General features: G+C 31.7%; 1 long non-coding RNA gene across 1 annotated transcript; it reads right to left on the bottom strand.

Annotated features, from left to right (window-relative positions):
- Window positions 1-1,879: 1,879 nt before the first annotated feature.
- On the bottom strand, window positions 1,880-8,377 carry LOC149774177 (uncharacterized). Its single transcript, XR_016416958.1, has 2 exons — window positions 8,197-8,377; window positions 1,880-2,467 (listed from the first exon to the last, which is right to left on the bottom strand). It is a non-coding gene; the product is annotated as an uncharacterized LOC149774177 (long non-coding RNA).
- Between the last annotated feature and the right edge of the window lie 435 nt (window positions 8,378-8,812).

Below are 8,812 nucleotides of genomic sequence, written 5' to 3'. Positions count from 1 at the left end.
AAGGAATGCGCAGCTTTCAAACAAGATCTCATGATCTCATAATAGGGATATAATTATGTTTGCACTATTGTAGAGAGAGGTTGGAATTTTTATCTGTGTACTTTAAAGCTATTTACATAGGCAGACCATGATTGTTTTTTACGTAGTCATGAACCCGGCTTTTGTTCTTTTGAATCACGAGTAATAAAAGTATGCTCCCTCTATGCCTCTACTTAATTTTGACACATAAAAATTCAGTAATTCCAAACAATTAGTTATTGTCCTTCTTTCTTCTAAACATAAACGCATAGATCTCATTTAATTTCTAGATATCATATGCATCTAGAAAGCAGCATTTTGAATTGTCATATGGGTCTGAATTGTAAAAAATAATTTGTGTTAGAATTTGTTTTATATTTTAGGAAAAGGTAGTCTACTTATTAAACACAATGACACCGTTTCAATGAGATTGTAAAACATCTTATTAGAAAGCTATGAAACATCTAACCCAATTGTTAAATTTAAACAACAATATTTTACAGATTTCTTCATGAATATGAACGATCTTCCCCTGACTTGTTTCTGTGTTTAATGAATTACACAAATACATACATGTTTCTGAAGAGGAACATATAAATATATTCATATACAAAGTAACACGTTGTACTTTCTTTCTGTAATACTTCCGTGTTATAATATTCTTCACTGTTTATAATAGTGCTGTTATCTTAATGTGCTAATTATAAATAAATAAATAAATAAATATATATATATATATATATATATATATATATATATATATATATATATATATATCTGTGTATATATGACATAAATGATGTACAGATCAAAAAGGACAATTACATTATGATATTAAACTTTCTTACTATTCATTTGTTAATTATCATTAAGAACTAAAAACATAAAACAAGAGAAAATGATAAAATCCCCCCGAACGGAGTAAACGTATAGAGTGTCCACAGGGATTTGATAATCAGGTTTATCTACAGATAACTAACTTGTAGAAAAGAAATTATCATCAATGAATGTGGCTGGGACATGTTAATTTCATAGTCATCACATGTGGGCTGTTAATGTGACTTGCTAGCACAAGGATTGGTTATGAAGTGTCATAATATTTGTGTTTGCTCAATCGGAATTATTATACACTTGTGCAATTGTTCCAGTTTTTACTCTACAATCTAGATACTACTACCGCCTTTGTAGGAGCAGCGTAACCGCTGTGGATTACATTTACAACTTTTCTCTTGGATTTGCATTACCATTATATATACACCTTGAAGACGGTACTGAATAACACTTTAATGCATGCGCGATCTTCTTTAACTTTGCCAAAATAACATTGTTCCTCCTCAACAAGTATCGTGAAGTTTAACATTTGTCTATTGTTATCGTTATTTTTCTGTCAGTATTATCAAAGAGTGAAATACGGGCAATGTTAATATGTAATAACACTTAGTTAACACTGAGATTAATAATGACAACTCTTTTAAACATCATGTTATCGAAATTCACCACGACACACTCTAAGAATTTATTTACAAAATCTCTTATTCTCTGACCTAATATGTAATATTAATAAATATAACATAATAATATATAATAATCAACCTTATGGTCACCGAATGAAACAAAATTAACACAACAATAAACGCAACAACAACCCAACATATGTAAAATAAAGATTGGGAGAAAACCTGAACTATCGACATATTTGAAACAGGGACGAAATTCACTGAAAAGGTAAATGATAAAACAATAATAATATATGCATACCTCAAGTTCATATATATATATATATATATATATATATATATATATATATATATATATATATATATATATTAAAATCGTTGCTTTCTTTCTTTATTAAGCGAGAAATAAGCGCATGGACAAATGCTAAGAAGAACAATTATTGTGGTATCTGGCAAGAATTAGAAATAGATATGTGATGGATACAGATATCTAACTTATAACAACAGTTTAATTTATAAATCGCTTGAATGATAAGCTCCTATATTGTGCTGATGCCATCAAAAGTTCTGACGCCAAATACTTCAAATTAAGCATCATAAGTACCTCTGGAAGTGTCCTTTTCCTGTAGAGTCATGTGGCCCAAGTCTTGAGCCATACCAAGAATTTAATTTATAAATCATTAGATTTTAACTTCTATTTTGTGCTGATGCCTTCAAAAGTTCTGTCGCCAAATGTTTCAAATTAATCATCGTCAGCGCTTCTGCAAGTGTACTGATCATTTCTTTTTCATCTCGATTACCTTTGCTGCGCCACAGGAACAACACTTCAGCAGTCAATTTCTTGTCTGTATGTCCAGCAGCAATTAGTCTGTTCAACATGTCCAATGACAGACCAAGGTATGTTGCCAACGTCGTCGTGCATCAAAGGGGAATTCGATCGGCAAGCGCTTCTAGATTTGGTTCAGAAAGGACATTGTCTGAATGAATATTGTCTGGAATGATGAAATGTTTTAGTCAGAGCCACTCATATGTTTCATTTCATATACGATATATAATAAATTTCAGATGCTGAATGGCAGTCTCTACTTCATATTATTCGTCGGGTATACGTTTCTCGACAATCAACTTAAAACTAACTCATCAAATTGTGTGTATCATAAAAATTTAAGCTACATCAATTCTCGGTTTTTGTTATTGTAAACGACGTACAATTATTGTTGGTATAAAGTCTTATTAAAATTAATTATTTCATTTTCCTTTATATACGAAGGTAATTTGTAAACGTAGATACAACGTTTATTATCATGAAAAATATATAATTCATATGAGGTAAATGGCCTATAGAAACGTGAACAGTAACACGAAAACGCAATCATTTCCAATACAAAGGGCTAATGATTACATGTAAAAAAAAAATGGAAATGCAAAACGTGTAGTCAAGTTCGACATTTTGAAAGAGTTTTTGGCTAATTCCACTCACTGAAAGAGCAAACGGAATTTTGACATTTGCAACTTCCGATGGACTTCATCAATATAAAGAGATGCAATTTGGTATGAAAGTTTCTGCCTGAAAATTCCAGCGTTTATCACCTGGTAGAGACATGTGATGCGCACTTCGATAACGTCATGGTGTAGAACGGCACCAGGAAATATCATTTGGATAACATTCGGAAATTTTTTATGAACGCAAATTTTACAATTTACATTTAATTGAAGCAAAAATGTTTACTGCCATGTTTGAGTCAAACTTTTAGGACCTGTGGGACACGGTCAAAATAAACATGTAAAAGTTATGGTTAAGTCTGTTCCTATATTCCCAATGCCTATCAGTAAAATGTGATTTTTGGGCATGGTTTGATATAATTGGAAAGTTTGCTAATTCTTTTAAGAAAACCGGGTTCTATTGGTCTGACAAATTTCAGGAGGCTTTTGGTAAATTAAAGGCTATACTGAAGAGTGCACCTGTTCTTCCAGCTCCAGATTTGAGTCATAGATTTAACATGTCTGTTGATGCATGTGATGTTGGGGTTTGTGGGCGAGTATAAGTTCACGAAGAAAATGATGGCGTGGATCATCCAGCATGGTATTTCTCTAAACATTAAACAATCACCAGATAAATTATTTCACCAACGAGGAGTGTTTGGGTTAAGTATTGGAAGTTACTTCTCCAAATATTGTCTTCAGTGATCTCAACTCCCTTACATTCATTAGCAAAATGAAAAACAAAAATCGGGGACTGTTGAGATGATATTTGATGTTACAGGAACATAGCACTGGCATAAGACACGTCAAGTGAAAGTATCTGACTGTAGATGCACTTTCACATGTGATATAGTACTATATTGATTTACTCTGTGTATCGATGTTGTCATTCATAACACATTTTCCTATTTAATTTTAGTATTACATGATGATAAATTTGTCTGGCTAACATGAATAAGAATGCATTATTTTATAAATGTGTATTTTAATTTATTATGGTAAGTATTGTATATGTATGTAATGTGTGTTTGATTTTTGGTTCATGACCGTAGATTCTATTTATAGGGTTATAGATTGGTGTATGCAAGTTTTAAACTCAGCCGTAAATGAATCAGTTTAAAACTTTGAAATAAATTTTAAATTTTGATTAGACGGTTGAATATTGAAACATAGGTCAGATGGATTGTCTTTCAAAATAAGCAATGAATTGTGAAATAAATCACATGGATGAATTGCGACGTACAGTTGTAATAGAGTGGTGAAATTGTGTGTAAAGGGATAATTAAAAAAAATAGTCATATTGCTATTTCCTAGTATTGTTCTTGTTTTAATAGCAGTCTGCAATGTACAATAGCAGTAAAATAGCAGTATGTAATGTGTTTAGATTTAGTTTTACAGGAATCATTTCAAGGTGCTCATATAACCGCCTGAACTTAAGCAATAGTTTGGGATTATTGTGAATTCATTAAAAGGAGTTTTGGACAATGCCATTGTGATACATCAAGTCTTGGCACTTCAGAATATTCGGTGATAGTAGTACATAAGCACATTCCATACACTGAATTCATTCGGACCACTGTTATTTTCGACTTTGGTTTAATATATTTAGGACTATATTGGATTTAATACACAATAATGTATACTCCTCTATTTTTTTGTTGATTTTTAATTCTACAAAACTCACTTTTTCTGCGTCTTTCTGTTACTTGGCTTAAGATAATAGTTTTCGTAACAATATATATGTATATATATATATATATATATATATATATATATATATATATATATATATATATATATATATATATATATCTATCTATATCTATATCTATCTATCTATATATATATATATATATATATATATATATATATATATATATATATATATATATATATATATATATATATATATATATAATGAACAAGGTTTTATTGATGAGTGACTATTTTAGTGTAAATAGATAGTAACAAGCATATCATCTGGTACGATTCAGACTTTATTTTTGAAAACATAATGGTCCAGTTGCCCTTAGTTCTTGTCGGGCAAACTTCGCAATGTTGCTAGTAACCATTTACATAAAAACAAATAAAAATGAACAAAAATATATCGCTCGAGAGAACTCTTAATCAAATTGTTTTGTAGTGAACACCAATGGACAGATACAAATTGGACGAAATGAATTTTGCCACAAACATTCATACATTTAAGACAATCTCAAAATCCTTGATATTTTCACATTTTTACGACTTATAAACATCTTTAACGAAGGGTCAGCTCTTTTAGTGTCACTGATTTTGTTAAATATTTAAAAATACAAAATTGTTAAACATAGTAATCTAATCCAAAGGTGAAGTCAAGGGTGTGGGTTCAAAGACTAGAATCATTATTTTCCAGCTTGTAATTATAAATGTATTAGAAAATCCAGTTAGTGCCTTTGAACAGATTGGCAAAATGGACAGGATAATGACTGCAATGTTCAGATTGTGAATCTAGTTTTGTTTAATACTTCTGTGTGGAATCAAGTAGCCTGCATAATGAACTAATTGTATAGAATCAACAGTCATTTGGCTATTGAAACTAAGCTTTATAGAATAATATAGTGGAAACATGTGACTTGGCTTGACTTTTCTTCAAGTTCAATAATGCATTCAAAGATTAAAACACCTGTACGTAGTATAAGAAAAACAGATGATATGTTATTCAAATATATAGTTACTAAGTTATTTAATATCAGTTTGGTCTCCATTACGAGCAGGTTCAGTGTTTTAAATACCATCATGTGGAATCCTTTATTTGAAACAATTATTTCTCAATACTATTGGTTACTTTGTTATTTACCATATGAATATTGCACCCCCTTTAGTGGAAAGAACGAGGAGAAATAAACGTCAACAACGTTTACAACAAAATTGTATTAATACCTGACTGAAGGAAACGCTATTGCACAAGTTCGGATTGTATTTCTATGCTTGGGTTCTCATTAGCGTAATGTACGATGCATGTGGAGACATCCACGCAGAATGCTAGATATTTGTTGGATATTAAATTCTTTGAACATCTACGATTTGACAATTGTCTACGTGGTCATTCAATAAACAATACGCCGAGGTCATATTAATTTGGAACAATTACCAAACCTCCGTTGTTGATACAGTATACACTGAGTTGTTAAATAAAAAGCCATTAGTTGGACAGTCTCGTATGTTAAAACAGTACCTTTCCCAGACTGAAATTGATATCATCTTCTGGTGTTAACTTTTTTGTAACAGAATTTACAGTAGTCACTCCAGTTATTTCTTATTAGGTAGAGATCATTAATCTTTTTCAAAGGGTGGGTGGGTCAATTGTTGAAAACAATTGTCTTGGTTTGATTTTGCAGCATAAAAATGGCACTATCCTATTCCTTCTTGTACTTGAAACAAAATAATTGTGTGATAATTGCAGTTGCATCATGAGATAAATGAGGGGAAGATTTCCACTGGTCAGAACACAATCATGTGATCAGGCCCAACTGCGTTTATTTCTGTATAAACTGTACGGAGAACTACTTTATACTAGCTTCTATAAATAGGGTCAAGTACATAGTAACTAACATAAACACTTAAGTGGAATATGTACACACTGCACGCCTTTAAAACGAAATAAAAACGGTTGGTTTATTTTTTAATTAGAAAATAAAAAAAAAAATATTTACCAGAATCAATTAAAACGTCCTTACTCTTTTGATAAATATAAACAATTCTTTATTTCACCAGATTTTGAAACGAAAGGCTGCGAAACTCAAAATATGAAAGAACATTGGTGTTACAGCACTTTCACTGCAGCTAGTTACTAATGAATTTAAAACTATGAATGTATATAGGGATTGGGAGCAGGGTGTGGGTTCAAAGACTAGAATCATATCAATTGGATTCCCAGTCCTCCAGTGTAAAAGACCTTGATAGTTACGATGCGGGTGGGCGGGAGATCTGCTACACCCCCATCGTAACTTTCATTGTCAATGTCTTGCACTGTTTGACTATTGGACCTCCATCACTATAACCATTTAATAATAGTCTTGATTTAGTTTGTAAGTAGAACCTATAGGTAACGTAAACTGTTAATCAACACGAAAATAGTTTTAACGAGCGAAAATTGGATATTCACGTGTCAGTACAATACAAATTCAAAAATCACAAGGAATTCAAGATAGCATCAAATCCAAGAGTCATTCGTTTGTCGAACAGAACAACGCATCCTTTGCTTTCAACATTAAACTTCTAATAAAAAACAAGCCTGTTTTGAAATCATTGTAATTACTTTCTTTTGCCCATATATATGATCGAAATAAAATTTACTGCACTTGAATTGAATACGTGTAGCTCGAAATTTACTTGTACTGATGTTTCTCCATAGCCAGCTTTACTAAAGGTGGTTTGTTTTGTGTTACTTAAAGACTATTATGAACTTAGATATTACTTGAATAAAGAGTCATCTTTCTCATTACTGCAGTAGACATAAAAATGTCGCTAAAGAAGGTATTTTCAAATTCCCGCAGGTGATTCATTTTAGACAGATTAACTAACCTGCAACCTTATCAACATAAGAATGAATTCAAGCACATCTGGACTCTGAGATATGGGTAGGTTGCTTCTTCATAGTATGTCTTGGCTAAGAAAGTAAAAACAAAGATGGGATATGACATGCACGACGCGTTTAATAGATCTTTAATGTACGATTAAAGCATGAACACTAGCTGAACTGCCTGCCAATCATAACTGTATAACAAGTTCATGAAGGTAAACTAAATAACACAAATGTTGTTTTGATCTCAATCACATTTCATCCGCATTCACGGTATTCGTTACCTTCATACAAAGTATGTGGATTCAGGGGAATGCTAACTGGATAGCTATCTCTCAGCTTTGAGGTCAGGCACACATTGGAAGAATAATAATCAGGCATTAGAGTTCACTATATAATCCGTTCTTCATAACATATATGACATTATTTAATGTTTATAGGCTCTATTTACTTCTTACACCCTGAGAAAAATTGACAATTGGCAGATATATCACGCTGTTGTATTACTCATTTTTGTCGGTGTGATATCTGTCAAGTTTGGTTGAAAGTGGCTTAGTGTGCCGTAAATAGACATTTAAAATAGCAAATGTGCAATGCTGATGGACAAAGGATGATGAATGCAAGTCAATACCATAAGTTCACTTATTCATACATTTATTCGAGGTAAAAACAAACCTGCTCCTTGAGCTTCATGTGTTTCTCCAATTTCTTTGGCAAGTGTTGCTTCCTCTTCTTCCAACATGTCTTTTAGAAAGTTTTGTTTGATCTCAACCAGACAGTCTTTAAACTTCTTATACGTATCCCAATCTCTTTTCTTCAACTGTTTTATGAGTTCCTTTATCTTCATAGGTTCTGTTTTCTGCCCCTACATAATCATACAAAGGAAACATTTACATGATATTGTCATTTTCAGTTAATAACATCCAAATAAAAGACTAATTTAGATAACTGGCAAATGCAAACAAGTAAAACCAGGTTGAGTTCTCAAGAACGAAACTGGCAGATATACATCAGACTTCAGACAGAGGATGCCCTTGTCTTATGTATGGACTTTACGAAATGTTGAAGAATGCGGTCTAGGATGTTTACACAGAAATTGTATTGATTTTGTTAGAAAGCATCAAAGGCAAATTAAATTGTTAACATATTTTCTAAAGGTTATATGCAAATGTCTGTATTGCCAAAGTTTTCCCCACCATTAGAAATGCGATTTTTAACAGATTTTATAGTTTTAGTTAAGTGTGCGGTATTGTAGTATTTCATTTTTGAAACCTAGGAGGAACATCTTGAT

Source organism: Sinohyriopsis cumingii, unplaced genomic scaffold (genome assembly GCF_028554795.1).
Source record: "Sinohyriopsis cumingii isolate HCF-2022 unplaced genomic scaffold, ASM2855479v2 utg000400l, whole genome shotgun sequence".
NCBI classification, from domain to species: Eukaryota; Metazoa; Mollusca; class Bivalvia; order Unionida; family Unionidae; genus Sinohyriopsis; species Sinohyriopsis cumingii.
This window is presented reverse-complemented; position numbering and strand designations above follow the sequence as displayed.